General features: G+C 35.8%; 1 protein-coding gene across 1 annotated transcript in view; it reads left to right on the forward strand.

The window, feature by feature from the left end:
* Window positions 1-16,762, forward strand: part of myd (stromal cell derived factor mayday) — a 181,130-nt gene that overhangs the window by 16,481 nt on the left and 147,887 nt on the right. The gene's annotated exons all lie outside the window — the stretch shown is intronic.

A 16,762-nucleotide genomic window follows, 5' to 3' on the forward strand; every position in this document is an offset into this window, starting at 1 on the left:
AAAAAAAATCACACCATACCCTCCAAATGCCTGTCCAGTTCCTCCTTAAATTTATTTAACCTATCAACTTCCACAACGACAGATGGAAGTTTGTTCCAGCAATTAACCACCCGCTGGCTAAAGGCAAATTTCCGCACATCTATTCTACATCTATCCTTTCTTAATTTGAACTTATGTCCCCGTAGGTTCGTATTCTGAACAAGTGGGAGGATCCCATCAGAATTCAGTGTGCTCAACCCATTCAAGGCCTTATAGACCTCAATCAGATCACCGCGCAGGTGCCTAGTCTCCAGCCACTGCAATTTGCAGAACTTAAGCCTCTCTTGGTAAGAGGATCCCTTCATTCCCCTCACCAATCGTGTTGCTCTTCTCTGTACACGCTCAAGCAAATCTACATCCTTCCTAAAATGAGGCCTCCAGACCTGTACGCAGTACTCAAGGCATGGCTTGACCATTGCCTTATACAGAGGGACAATCACCTCCTTTTCCTGCTAGCAAAATTCCTATATATCATTGACAAAACCCCATGACCTGCCCTAGCTGCCTGTCTGCATTGCTCAGAAAACTTCATATCTGACTGCACAATTATTCCCAGGTCTTTTTCATTTTCTACCACCTTAAGTGTAGTACCACACAGTTGGTACGTTTCTCTGGGGTTACTTCTACCCATATGCAGTACTTTGCATTTGTCAAGGTTAAACTTCAGTTGCCACTTCTTAGCCCATCTGCCCAAATTATCTAGATCCTGTTGCAGTAGCACACTGCCATGACTGTCATTAACAACCCTGCCAACCTTCGTGTCATCTGCAAACTTCGACATTAAGCCTGATATACCTTCATCAATATCATTGATAAATATACAAAACAACAGTGGACCCAACACCGAACCCTGTGGGACTCCACTAATAACATTAGTCCACGAAGAGCAGCACCCATTGATTACCACCCTCTGTCTTCTCCCACTTAACCATCCTTTTATCCATTGTAGCAACTTACCCTTAATACCATTCTGCTCCAATTTGTACAGTAGTCTTCCATGCGCAACAGTGTCAAAAGCTTTCCTGAAATCCAAATATATGATATCAAAATTATTTTTTGCATCCAGTTCCTTTGTGACCACATCATAATAACCAATCAAATTTGTCAGACAAGACTTTCCCTTAACAAACCCATGCTGTGTCTGAATTATTGCTGCAGTCTTGTCTAGATGATCCTGCAATGCATCTTTAACCAGTGACTCCATTATTTTACCCGGAACAGAAGTTAAACTAACTGGTCTGTAATTACTCGTGTCACCCTTCGAACCTCCTTTGTGAATTGGGGATACATTTGCACATCTCCAGTCCGTGGGAACCTCCCCTGAATTCAAGGATGCTCTCATAATTATGGCTAAGGGTTTGCTTAGTTGCTTTGCCGCCTCCTTTAATATAACTGGATAGATCCCATCCACCCCAGGTGCCTTTCTTATGTTTAACTTCAACAATTTCTCCTCCACTTTGCTCTCAGTTATTACAAAATCATTAAGCACACTGCTACAATTTGATAACCTTCTTCCATTTTTAAACTGTAATAATTCCTCACGTGTGAATGTAGATGCAAAATACTCATTCAGTTTGTTTGCTATCTGAGCAGGATCATCAACAGTCGAACCATCGATGTCAAGTGGACCAATCAGATTCATCCCCTTCCTTTTAGAGTTTATATAAGTAAAGAAATCCTTGCTGTTTTTCTTAGCATCTTTTGCCAAAGATTTCTCGTAATCCGCCTTTGCCCTACGAACCTCCTTTGTGACCTGATTACAGACTAGCTTATATCTGCTACAGGCTTCTGCGTCGCCTGATAATTTATATGCATCCCATGCATTTTTCTTCTCTGTTACGAGTCTCATTAGTTCATTTGATAATCATTTAGGCCTAAACCTTGAACAATATTTCTTCATCGGTATGAAAAGTCTAGTAGCTTCCACGATTAATTCCTTGAATGCTTCCCACTTAGAATTTACTGTTTGTAACATCGTCAGTTGATCCCACTGTACAGAATTTAAAAACTGTCTGAGACCACTGTACTCCCCTTTACGGAAGCAAAAACCCTTTCCTTTACCCCTGACGGTAGTTACCTCTTTGAGTAAATCCCACTTCAGCACACTGTGATCACTGCCACCTAGTGGTTCCTTTATCTGCAAATTCTTAATACACGAATGATCACTGCTGATAACCAGATCAAGAGTATTACTTTCTCTGGTTGCCTCTCGAACATGCTGCTGCAGAAAACAATCATCCAATAAATCCACAAAAGTCTGACTAGTGTGTGAGTGACCAACCCACAAGTTCCAGTCAATATCTGGGAAGTTAAAATCCCCCATTATAAGACATTCTGATTTACTGGCCCACTCTATTTCTCTGTACAATTGTTCATTGTACTCATTCGAGCCATTAGGCCTATAACACACTCCTACTCTTATTTTTGCTTTTGCAGTGCTTATGTCACACCAAACTGACTCAACAGTGCACTGTCCATCTATATCAACTGGATGCACTTCTTTTGATTTTATGTTTTTCTTAATTAACAGCATAACACCTCCTCCCTTTCTGTCCTGTCTATCCTTTCTGTACTCATTGTACTCCCCAAATTCCAGTTCTGCATTCCTTATATCTTTGTGACACCACGTCTCTGCTATCCCAACAATATCCGCCTTTGATGTCTTGACCAACACTTCAAATTCATCAAATTTATTTACTATACTTCTAGCATTGGTATACATGCAAGCATACATGCTCCTATGCCTATTCCTTGTTACCCTAACACATCCCATATACCCAACTATTCCAGGATGACTGCCATCCGTCCCTGAAACCCCCAACACCCCTCGCTCCAGGTCGCTTCTTATTCTAATAGAAGTTGTGCATTAAACTTCTAATAGAAGTTTAATCAGAGGAGTGTAACTACCGTTACACTCCTCTGATTAAAATAAGACTTTAACACACCATAGTACTGCCCAGAACATTTCATCTCTCTCTCTCTCTCTCTCTCTCTCAGCCTTGCTAAAAAATTCTGCCACAACATTGTCAAATACCTCCTTAAAGTCAATAAATATACCAAGTACATACTTCTCTGAAATCTCTTGAATATATGTCACCATTTTATCAATGGCATCTTCAGCTCTTGGAGAGCAGCTAAAATTTGATCAGGTAGAGCAGCTCCGGGGCATCCAGCTTCCCAGTCCTGAGATGCATCAGGAATTTGTAGTCAACCACAGCCCTTCTTTGAAGGGGGTGGTACCATCCTGAGGTGAGTGGACCATTCATAAGACTTTACATCTATTTCCAGCCTAGAATTATACACTACAAATCTACTTATGGAATTCTGAATATGTTCCAGTTGTTCAATGAGTGTTTTAGTGTGAGGATTCCAGATGTGCGAGGCATATTCAAGTATCGGTTGATAATCATTGTACTTTCAGTTGTTATAAGTCGTTTGTTGGAAAAATCGAAGCATACTCTTTTAAGTAATCCAAGAGATTTGGAGGCATTTGCAGTAGGCTTATTGATATATATATATACACAGTAAATCCCCGCTATTCGCGGTATCTGTGTTCGCGGTTTCGCGTATTCGCGATCACTGATTTAATATAAAATGAAACCTAAAAAAATGTGAATTTTAAAGCTCCGTGAATATGTTCCGCCATAAAAAAACATGGGCGTGGCTAAAATTATCTTTCCCTGTCAAAACAGCATTCAATGGATGGTGGGAGAGGGGTGACAAAATCGTGAGCGTGGATGTTTCTCGCTATTTCTTGTTCAGTGTGTTATGCACTTATCATGGAAGGTTTGGTCGTTTGCTTTTAATTTATAAATTTATAAATTGATATGCTTACAAAAGTGATAAATCTACCGTTTTGCAGTGTAAAACAGACTTTTTCGAGTGTGTTAACGGAAGAAAGTGCCTTTATTGTGGACAAGTTCTTTTTTTACCCGTACAAAAATATGGCTACGAATAACAGGGGAAATGTGAAAATATCAAAGAAGGTGATGACATTAGCGAATAAAATTTTGTTATTAGACAAAATTTCTAATGGTGAAAGTGTCTCTTCAGTGGCAAAACATTATAAAATCAATGAGTCAACGATACGATCAATCAAAAAATTGGAAGAAAAAATCCGCCGTAGTGTCCGTGAAAACGCGCTAATTGCTTCAAAAATTTGCTCTGTAACTCGTGATGTTAAATTAGAAAAAATGGAAAACGCTTTAAATCTGTGGATAGAAGACTGAACTCAAAATAAAATTTTGTTAAGTTCACTCATCATTCATGAAAAGGCAAAACTCCTTTATCAACACTTTAGCGAAACTGGATATAGCACTGGCGGGATAAGTTTTTTTAGCTAGCAAATGCGCTGGTTTGAAAGATTTGTTTGAAATTTCTAATAAATATTACATTTAATATTAAATTGTTTCTTATTTTCATTTCGATGCCATATGCTTGCATTTCTAATGGTCATATTATGAAGGTACATATAATACATACACAGACAAAATTTTAGACTAGTTTTTCTTATATATTTCATACTTTGGAACGGAACCCCTTTATTACTATGGGAGCCATAACTCAGTATTCGCGTTTTCGGTATTCGCGACATTTCTCAGGAACGTAACCCCCGCGAATAGCGGGGGATTACTGTATATATATTGAAGGTTTTCTTGGCAGAGAACTATACTCCAAATCCGAAAAGGTCTCCAAATCTCTTGGATTACTTGATTATCAATTTTGTAGGAATAATTGATTTTATGTTTTTTGTGATAGTCTGCAATAGAGATGTTGCAGCATTTGTGTAAATTCAGCCACATTCCCCATATGGAAGCTGTGGGGAATGTGGCTGAATTTATTCTTCACAAAACAACATAACTGAGTATATATGATATTCTCAATGATCTTACTTAAAGGATTAGCTTTATGTATGGGTCTAAAAGAGGCCGGGCTGTTTTAGCCACTTTTTAAATAGTGGGGTAATAGTAGTTTTTAAATAGTGTGGTAATATATTTTTAACCATAGATGCCATAATCTAACCAATAACAATAAGCACACCTCTATTACTTTATGTCCCTGATTTTATAGCAGATCAAATTGATTTCACTGTTCTTCTGTGGGACCAATAGAGTTTTGGTGGTAAAAATCATTGATAAATGTTTGTTCAGCCCAGTTCTATCATTTAGTACTAGTAGTGGCAAATGAGCTTATACAGCAGTGTTTTCAACCTGTGTGCCGTGGCACATTAGTGTGCTGAGAGTATGCTTCAGGTGTGCCGTGGAAAATGCAAATAAAAAAATTAATAAATCCAAGTTTTATAATAAAAATTAATTTAAATAAAAAATTCGTTTATTTACGCTGCACCAATCCCAGCTCCTTCTAGTGGTCAATGTGACGTCACGTTTTGATTCCTAGTACTAGATCTGTTCACTTTTAATCCTTTATTCACCTTTTAATTACTACTAGTAGTAGATCTGTTCATCTTTATTCAGCCATTCTTATCATTTGAGAAACTCTCCCAGGCACCCTGCAGTTGTATAAGTGCAACTTGTATGCAGCATAGTAAGAAATTTCTTTTGTGTTTTAAAAGTACTTTTTGTATTTTTATATCTCTAAAACGTCATATTCAGTTAATTCGTATAGAACAGGTATTTTCAATTAACTAGTACATTCTAGAAATTACTTTAATTTTAATTAGTAAATTCTAGAAGTAACTTTTTCTAAAAAATTGTAATTTTTTAGAAATTATTAGCTATGGATAAATTTTTTGTGAAAGGAAATCAGAAGGAAATTGATAACAACGAGCCTGGAGAAAATGACAAAAACGAACAACCATCAACATCAAAAAAGAAGAAAATATGTTGTAAATATGTGATGATTATTTGACGTTAGGATTTTGGTATACTGGTACCCAAGATTGTCCTCTACCTTTATGTATGGTATGTGGTTTAAAATTGTCGAATGAATCAATAGTACCAAGTAAATTGCAGCATAATTTTTCTATGAAAAACGAGAATTTATCGTCCAAAACTATGGAATATTTTAAACGACTACAGGCCTTTACTAGAAAACAAGGTACAGAATTTTATAGTATGTCTAAAATATCTGATATAGCTGAAGAAGCCAGCTATTTAGTAGCCAAACTGGTGGGGCTAAACCAAAAAAAAAAAATCTCACCTGATTGCAGAAAGTCTGCTTTTACCAGCATGTCACATGGGTAATCATGAAAAGTATTTTGGGAGAGGAAGCTGAAAAAAAAAAAAAAAAAAAAAATAGTGACAGTGCCACTTTCGAACAGCACAATTAGCAGGTGTATAAAAGAAATGTCCGATGATATTGAAGAACAAGTTATTGTTATTATTATAATAATTTTGGGCGACTGTTTGCATTGCAAGTAGATAATTCTACAGATATTAGCTGGAAAGCCCAATTAATAGCATTTGTCAGGTTTATCGAAAATGACACAATTATTAATCTCTCTCTTTGTTTTTTTTTTGTTGTAAAGAACTCACGGAAAGGACAACCGGCCAAGATATTTTCGAAGTAATGAATAATTATTTGTCATGTGTTGGTATTTGTACCGAAGGTACTCCCACAATGACAGGAGCACTAAAAGGATTTGTAAACTTAGTAAAACGGCGCAATTCAAATATTACAATACACTGTTTTTGACACAGAGAAGTTCTGCTAGTGAAGACAGTTGTACCTGATTTAAAACTTGTACTTGATCAAACGGTTAAAATGGTCAATTATATCAAAACTAGACCACAAAATATACGTATTTTTAGAAAATTATGCAAGGAACTGGAGTCTGATCATTTCTATTTAATGATGCATACTGAGGTTCGGTGGCTATCAAAAGGAAATGTACTTATGCGTATGGACAAGTTGCGTGAGGAAATTTTCAATGGAGCAATCAGAATTTTGTAATTATTCAAGTGATGAAATTCGGTGCTGTAAATTAGCTTTTCTAGCAGATTTATTCGTGCAGCTAAATAAATTAAATATCAGTATGCAAGGCTCTGAGGAAAATTTTTTCACTTCTACTGACAGGTTCACCTTTAAAGAAAAGTTGAGTATATGGAAAAAATATGTAAATGAAAAAATTTTGAAATATTTCCCTTGACTGCCAAAATGAATTATATAGTAAAATAATTAATGTAATAAGCGAAACATTAGAGCTGTTAAAGACAAAAATCGAGCATTACTTTCCATCCCTTGATACCAAAAAGTTATTTGTGGGTAAGAGACCCATTTGCAACAAGAAACCTTCCGACATTAGAACTTCAGAATCTGCAAGAGGAAGAAGAAGTGGCCGATATCTGTAGTGACCAGTTGCTGGAAATTTACTTTAATAACACTAATATTAGCACATTTTGAATCAAAATTCAAAATGAATATCCACGAATTTCCGTAAAAGGCAATTAGAATTGTATTGCCATTTTCCACTTTCTACTTATGCGAAACAGGGTTTTCTGCTTTAAATGAGATTAAACAAAAAAAAAGAGCGAGACTGAAGTCGGTAGAAGATGAGCTGAGAGTAAGCCTATTCACGATAAATCCTCATATTAAAAAACTGTGCTTCCCATCAAACCCAACTGTCTCACTGATTAAAATGTTATAATTGTATATTTGTTTGTTTGTTTATATAATTATGCTAATTTTTTACATATTTTCTTTTAAATTTCATGCAATTCATGTATGTTCAAAAAAGAACATTAAAGCATTTCAAAAAAGAACATTAAAGCATTTTGCAATCAGGAAAAATTTTAAATTAAAAGGATATGAAAAATACTAAAAGGATATGAAAAAAAATTTTTTTTTTTCCCTTGATATTGTTACTTTAGTAGTAATGTCTTTGGAATAAGAACGACAAATTTAGTATATTAACACATTTTATTAAGCATAAATTTATTATTCAAGTATATAAAAAAATGAGTAAAATAAGTAAATAAATCAGTCAACTACTGAGTGCCGGGCACTCAGGATGAAGGGTCCATAGTCACGAATGGTCATTAGTGTAGTATCTCAAATAGAGAGCTTTATGGTAACTGAAAAAAGTTTCTAGTATCCCGGCTTGGCTTAAAATTGATGAACTAACGAAAATGTTGTCTATTTGAGTCTTTTCAGTTGTTGTGAATGACAAAGGTGGGGGAAGCGACTCCAACTTCTTCCTGGAGAAGCGATTAAAGTCTTGGGGGAAAAGTGACTGGCAGGTGAGGGCCGGGCAGGTGCCTCCCCACCACCGCTGCCTCAACAGTGGGTCTCTGAGTACCCTCTTGCCGGGACAACTCCAGCTTTGAAAATTGAAAATTAAAAAATTCTTCTCGTTACAAAATTTATAAATAACCTTTATAGAATTATTAACTAACTGTTTAGCAACCTTTTTGTCACCAAAAGGAGAGTTATTTAGTACAAAGAAACATGCTAGCAGTGCAATAAAAAATTGTTTTATTAATTTTAACACAAAAGTAAATGATAATTTCAATTGGAATAGTTTTCCCTTGATAAGCATTCAATAATGCATAGCTAATGTGATTTTTGCTCCATTAGTGACGGAAATAGAGGGGCAAACACGAAAATTACTTGCATTTTTCTGTCTGGTGCGACCATTTTTAATTTTAAAAATGTTTTAAAATTATATTTTAAACCTACTCATTTAGCTCTTTCCAAAATTGTATAATAACTATAGGTTGTCGACAACATTTTGTCCCCCCACATTTTACCCCCCCCCCCATTTCTCAGACAAATTTTTGTAAACAACGATCAATATGGCGTTATGTTGGCCCACATGATGTACAAACCCATGTAAAATTTCATTTCAAGTCAATAGGTTGAGTGGTTCCAGAGATACATTGCTGTACAGACAGACAGACAACTGAGTGACATTATAAGGGTCCTTCGTTAGACTACGGACCCTAAAAATAATAACTAAAAATAGATAATATAAGTAAAAATAATTTCATAATAAAGTTTTTGTAGAATATTCCAAATTTTTATTAAGTTCTCATCCGACACTTTGTTCCGACTTCTTTTCTTCCTCTTGGTGTGTCTCTCTTGCTGAATGGTGTTTCCGAAGCAACCATGAATCGACATATTTTGCTGGATTGAAGTGGCTCTACAATTTTAATAAACAGTAGTGAAGAAACTGTTTTTGTCATTAACGAAACTCTGGTTGGGCTGGCAATCAGATTCATTTGTGAAATCCTCATTCACATTCGCTTGATGAAATTGGTATCGTACTCAGAGCGTCTATCAAATGCTTCGATTCTTCCAAAACCATCTTTTCAATTAGGTATTCCCGAAATCCACAAATTGTATCACTTTTGTTTAACTTTTTTTTTTTTTTTTTTTTTTTATGAAAACCCCAAACACGAAAGGTATTAACACCTATAGTACTTAGTACCGTGCATGGGTTAAAGGAGAAGTATGGGGGGAGGGGGATGCCGGAAACTTTGCTCTAGAGACTAAACATGGGTTTCACCACTTCAAGCCTCCAATAAGCAAAGTGGTGGTATTTCACCGGTTGATGAAAGTCATCTACCACTAACTTCATTTTCACCAAATGCCAACGATTCATGTTTAGAAGGTTTAATACCTTCGTTGTCCTCGTCTTTCTTCTCTCACCATCCATATTGTCACTAGTTATTAAATTTGAATTTTTTTTCTTTTCTTTTTTCTTTTTTTTTTTTTTTTTTTTTTTGAAAATGTTCAAAATGTAGGTGTCATTCAGATATTCAGGTACTGTGACCATGTAAACAGAGATAGGGAAAATTTACAAAAAAAATGTGGATAGTGCACTTCCGCAAAACAACAGATGATTATTTTTTGTCGGGGTAAAAGAAAATCGCTCTCTAATTCTCAAACGGGGCATTTACAGTTGATTCATAGTGGTGTCCAACCTACAGCCCGCCCGGAAAGTGAACTAAAACAGCATTTTAAATTGTGTTAATTATCAAAGAAATTCTCATTAAATGTTTTGTTCAGTAAATGTAATTGTGTATTGTACTTAAATTGTACTGTAAATAAAATTTTAGAATATTTTCAATTTAACTTTTACATGCAACAAGATATGGAAAATGTAACATACTAAAGAAATCTAACTTTGAATTTTTTTTGAATATGGCCCCTATACTGGAAAAGTTTGAACACCACTGCAGTAGAAGCTGGACCAGAACCCATTGGGCATACCCCTTGATCTGTTCACTGTTGACCAGCGCGATTTCTCCATATGTGGGACAGGTGAACAGATAGGTTTTACCAGGTACCACTAAGTTGTAAAATGGTAATCTCTTTAGCTCTCTTAATTTGCACAGCAGCACTAATTGCCTGAAGGCCAGAAATGCGAACAGTGTGTACCAAGTTGATTCTCTCCTAATCTGTTTGCTATGTGAAAATTTTCTTTGCTCAATGTAAAGTATTTTAAATGTAACTTCCAAGGGGAATTCAAAATAATTCACTATAAAAGGATTTTATTAAACAGAGGTCCGACTGAGTAATTTAGAATTCTAAAAATGGTTATAGTTTTATATAGAAAATATCTTAACAAAAGACAGTGAAAAATGCAAATTTAGTTCAATAATTTTAAGCTTATTTGAATAGTAGGTAAACATGTGAAAAAAATTTATGGAATATTACAAATTTCGAAGTGCACTGCATCCAAATGTCACACGTCACTGTTAATAAAGGAATATTACAAATTTCGAAGTGCACTGCATCCAAATGTCACACGTCACTGTTAATAAAGGTGCCGGTACGCTGTACCATTGCGTACTGTCCCAAAAAAAGCACTGTATATATATATATATATATATATTATTTATTATTTTTGTTTATTTTTATTTATAATATGTATATTACAAATATATATTATATATGAGTATAATGGTGATTGTAGAATTTTAGTGTCTTTAAAAGTGTGCCGCAACAACGAAAAGGTTGAGAAACATTGTTATACTGCATCAGGCAAAAAAAAAAAAAAAACCTTTACATTTCACCTATCCATTCCCTTCAATAGTGTTTAGTTCTTCCTTGAATTTGTTTAAGCTATCAGCTTCCACAACAACAAATGGAATTTTGTTACAGAAATCAATTACCTGCTGGCTAAAGAACAACTTCCACACATCTGCTCTGCAGCTGTCCTTCCTCAATTTGAATTTATGTCCCTTCATGTGCATAGTCTGAACAAGAGGAAGAATCCCATCAGTATTGAGCTTGCTCAATCCATTCCAAGTCCTAAACACCTCAGTTAGATCAACTCACATGTGCCTAGTCTCCAGTTGCTGCAATTTGCAGAAATGAAGCCTTTATTGGTAAGAATAGTTCCCTTCACTAATCTTTTTGCCCTTCTCTGTATTCGTTCCAGTAGCTTCCTTCCTAAAATGAGACCTCCAGACCTGTATGCAGTATTCAAGGTGTGGCCTGACCATTGCCTTATACAATGGGATAGTGCATTACAAGAAGAATTTGAGTCACTGAAAAAATGAGTGCCTGCCCTAGAAACAAATGTAACTGGGAGATCATCAGGGATTCGAGCATCTCGTGACCTGTCAAGTGATGAGATTCCCCAGATAAGATTAGTCAAGTGCATACCGCTCTGGATAAAGGTGATTTAGTTTTAGTGGGAGACTATAATCAGGGAAACAGGTAATATTTTCTATAATAAAGATAGGTGGACCAGAACCAGGATGTCTTTGCCGTGAGCAGCAATTGATGATGATACCAACAGATTGTCAAATTTTATGGGGGGGGAGGGAGGGAGGGAGAGAGGGAGAGAGAGAGAGAGAGAGAGAGAGAGAGAGAGAGAGAGAGAGAGAGAGAGAGAGAGAGAGAGAGAACATTATTATTCATGTGGGCACTAAAGATATTAAACGAACACAACCTGACCATTTGTTCAATAAATATAGGACCATGCTGAAAAAATGCCATGAGTTAGGTCATAACATGCACGTGTCTGCAATTCTGCCCAGACACAATAGGAGGGATTATATGCTGAAAACCTTGTGGGTTAACTCTAGACTTGAAAGAATTTGCAAGACTAGAATGGAAAATTTTTATCAGCATGGATAAAACAGATTCCTTCTACCTGCATTTGTAGGTAGAAGGAATCTGTTTTGTAAAGATGGTATTCCTTTGAACAAAGATGGTGCAAAGATTTTTGCTAGTACCATTGCGGATACCTTAAGGGTTCGTTGAAACTGCTGGTTGGGAGGGAGAAGGACAATAGAGATTCGTTTATCTGATGATGTGGGTGAAAGTAATGCTTGCACTCATCACAAGAATTCTTGTTTGTTGCCACAACAGCCGATTGGCAAGATGTTCTGAGGGTAGCAATGTTTAAAATGATTGGGATGAAGAAGATAGGGAAACAGGCCTAAAATGATTGGGATGAAGAAGATAGGGAAACAGGCCTAAATAACTTCACGGGGTGTGTTACGGTAGTAAACTATAGAAGAATACTAAGTCTTAACTGTGTCTTCAGTAATGTTATTAGTGTTGTCAATAAAATGGCTGAATTTGAACTTCTGGTTAGGACAACTAATGCTAACATAATGTAAACAAAAATGTGGTGCCACTCAGAAAATTGGGAATGACCGAGTTTCACTATGGTATGTATAATGTATTTAGGAAAGATAAAGGAGTAGTGGTGTCTTACTTCTTATCAAAAAGCAGCCTGAGCATGAAAAGAGCTTTTGCCGAGTCTGAAATTATGTCTGCCAGCATAGAATTTGTGTGGTGTGAGTTAGTTGGAACTAAAGGTATAATGAGAGTGGGAGTAATCTACAGATCAGAAGATAGTGAAGAATATGACTAGTAGAATAGGCAAGCAAATGTCTTATTATGGGTGAATTCAATCTGCCCCTAAATTGATTGGAATAAGTGGGAGGGGAACTCATCTTGGGGAAAATTTTTTCTAAATACGCTAGATCAGCAGCGGCCAACAAGTCGATTGTGATCTACCAGTCGATCACGTCTTTAATTTCGGTCGATCACGACGAATTTTAAATATATATAAAAAATAGATTAGTCAAAATCAAATGTTATTATTATTATGTGCCCCACTGCATATACTTATTACAAATCCATTGAACCACACGACTACTCTTGTCGCCGTGCAACTGCTAGGCTTTCTAGTGAAAATTCACAGTTATGTTGTGGAGAGCATAGTGTGTATCGAATTATTATTTAGCTTATTTATTATTAATAACTGGACAGTACTTATACATTAATTTAATACACTTTGATTTAAAATGAATACTACAAAAAAGAGTAAAACTGATCATTTTCATTAAGAGTGGGAACTAGAATACTTTTTTGTAATGATAAAAGAAAAATGTTGTTTGATTTGCAATGCTTCTGGGGCTAGACCCAAAAAAGGAAATTTAGAAAGGCACTTCAGCGCACTCCATGGTAAATACCAATCGGATTTTCTGCCTAATAGTGACCTTAGAAAAAATAAATTAAAAGAACGTAAATCCAGATTAACAAAATTTCTTCATGGCATCTAATTTACAATCTAAAGCAGTACCTTTAGCATAATTTAAAGTGAGTCATCTTCTTGCAAAAAAAAATTTAAAGTGAGTCATGTTCTTGCAAAAAAATGCAAACCATTTTCTGGTGGTCAATTCATCAAAGACGCATTTTTAGAAATAACAGATTCTCTTTTTTAAAATTTTAAGAACAAAAATGAAATTAAAAGTGCTCTTCAAGATCTGCAATTATCTCGAAGTACTGTGATGCGTTGCATCAAAAAAATGAGAAAATGTGAGGGAACAATTGCGTGCTCATATTGCTAATTGTGTGTCCTTTTTTTTACAACTAATGTAAGTGATACAACTCAGTTGCTCATTTTTATCCATATGCTGTTCAATGATTCTGCCACTAAAGAACTGCTGGGTATGGTTTCATTAAAAGAAAGAACTAGAGGTCTTGATATATTTAACACATTCAAAACTTTTTTTTTTTTTTTTTGAAAGAATTAAATTGCCACTATTTAAACTTGTATCAATAACAACAGATGGAGCCAAAGCAGTGAGAGGGCATCTTAACGGATTCATCGCATTGTGCCAAAAGGATGATGAATCGACCAAGAAGTGTTAGCCAGCAAAAGATTAAATACTAAGTGTTATGGACATAGCTTTCAAAATCGTGAATTCCATCAGAGGACAATCTCTTCAAAGGAGACTTTTCAAATTGCAACTCGATGAAAATGAATCAGATTTTATATTACACACAGATGTGAAGTGGCTGAGTCGGAGTAAGTTTCTACAGAGATTTCGAAATTTGCTGAATGAAATTAAAAAATTTGATGATCAAAGGGTAGATGATTATCAGTAGCTACAAGATACAGAGTGGTTGTGCGGTCTGGCTTTTTTGGCAGATTTTACCAGTAAGTTAAGTAATCTGAATTTGGAATTACAAGGAAAAAATAAAAATGTGGGTGACGATTAGAAATATTTCTGCATATAAATATCAATTTGTGGCAATGGCTAAGGATTTCAAAGAAAAAAAATTTGATCATTTTGCAAATATGCAAGTTCATTTGCAAAAATATCCTGTTTTTGAATTTAATAGTGAGAAATATGTTTCTGAAATTGAGAAGGTTGTGATTGATTTTGAAACATTTGAAGACATTGTTCAATATATTTCTTTTCCATTTAATGTTGACTTAGATACGAAACAATTTGCAGAAAAAATCGCTGAGATTTTTCACATGGAAAAAATATTAAGTGAAAATGAAATTATTACATTGCGAAACGATATCTTCCTAAAAGCCAGATCATCAGAAAAATACTTTTAGAAATATGCTTGCCGAGAAAAGTATTCAAATGTAAAAAAATGCAGTGAACTTTTAAATTCCTGTTTTGGTTCCACATATCTATGTGAATTGGCTTTTTCGTGTTTGAAACAAACAAAGACGAAGAATCGCTCTACTCTTATGGACTTGCATACAGAAGATTCTTTACGGTTGGCCTTATCACAGTATATCCCCGATTTTGAAAGCTTGGCAGATGACATGAAGATGCAAACTTTGCATAAATTAAAAATTTAAATATGTATGAATTTAAAATAAGAATTCTGAATTGTATTTAATTTTAAAATTTATAAACAACATTTTTCAATATGTGTTGATTAACTTTTTTAACCATGTGCAATGAAATTCTTGAGATGGTAGATCACGGCACATTTTGAAGAAAAAAAATAGATCACATTACAAATTAAGTTGGCCACTCCTGCACTAGTTGATTATAATTTTTATCAGCATATCAGGGATAATAATACTGGGGATGAGAATATTCTTGACCTTATAATTTCTCATGAATTGGATGAAATCACATGACTTAATGCAAGAACCGTTGTCAGGTAGTGATAATGCAATGGAAGATTAGCATTAGTAGGAGGCATATGATGGAAGAAAGCAAGCTTATATAGCATCAGCCGAAAAAAAAACCCTCTCATTTCACCCATCCATTCACCCCAAATGTTTATCTAGTTCTGCCTTGAACTAAGTGTTGATCTCCACCATAACAGATGGAAGGGTGCCTCCATAGCCAGGTGGGAAGGAGCAGCAGTGCGTAGCACACGCTTCTTGATTAGACCGGGGTTCGAGTCCGTCACCACCAAATACGGAGGATGCAGAAAGGTCAGGGAATGACCACTGCATAGCCCCGGAGCAATATGGCCTTTGTTGCTAATGCTCCTAAAAACCAAATAACAAACAAACAAACAGATGGAAGTTTGTTTCATGTTCCAACTATCAACCAACCACCCGCTGGCTAAAGGCAAATTTCTGCACATCTATTCTACAATTGTCTTTCCTCAATTTGAATTTATGTCCCCTCAGATGAGTAATCTGAGCAAGAGGAAGAATCCCATCAGCATTGAGCTTGCTCAAACCATTCAAGGCCTTATACACCTCATTTAGATCACCTCGCAGGTGCCTAGTTTCCAGACGCTGCAATTTGCAGAATTTAAGCTTTCTTCATAAGAGCACCCCCTTGTTCCACTCACCAATCTTGTTGCCCTTCTCTGTACTTGTTACAGCAGCTTTCCATCCTTCCTAAAATGAGGCCTCCAGACCTGTATGCAGTACTCAAGGTGTGCCTGACCATTGCCTTACCCAAGGAGACAATCACCTCCTTATCCCTGCTAGCAAAATTTGTGTATATTATCGACAAGACACAGTGTGCTATTCTTACAGCCTGTCTGCACTGCTGAGAAAACTTCATATGTGACTGCACAATTCCTTTTCACAATTCCCCAGGTCCTTTTCATTCTCCACTACCTTGAGCGTAGACCACCCAGTTGGTATGTTACTTTGGGGTTACTGCTATCCATATACAGTACTTTACATTTGTCAATGTTAAAATTCAGTTGCCACCTCTCAGCCCATCTGCTCAACTTTTCCAGATCCTGTTGCAGTAGTGTACTATCATTACTGTCATTAACAACAACCTGTCAACCTTTGTATCGTCTGCAAACTTAAATTAACCTGATATACTTTTATCAATATCATTGATAAATTTGGAAAACAACAATGGGCCCAACACTGAACCCTGGGGGATTCCACTAATAACATTAGTCCAGTAAAGCAGTGTCTATTTATTACCATTCTCTGTCTTCTCCCACTAAATCATTGTTTTATCCATTGTAGCAACTTGACCTTAATGCCATACTGCTGCAATTTGCACAGCAGTCTTCCATGTGCAACGGTGTCAAAAGCTTTTTTAAGATCCAAATA

Source organism: Mastigoproctus giganteus, chromosome 10 (assembly GCF_048544385.1).
Source record: "Mastigoproctus giganteus isolate SK-2022 chromosome 10, ASM4854438v1, whole genome shotgun sequence".
NCBI classification, from domain to species: Eukaryota; Metazoa; Arthropoda; class Arachnida; order Uropygi; family Thelyphonidae; genus Mastigoproctus; species Mastigoproctus giganteus.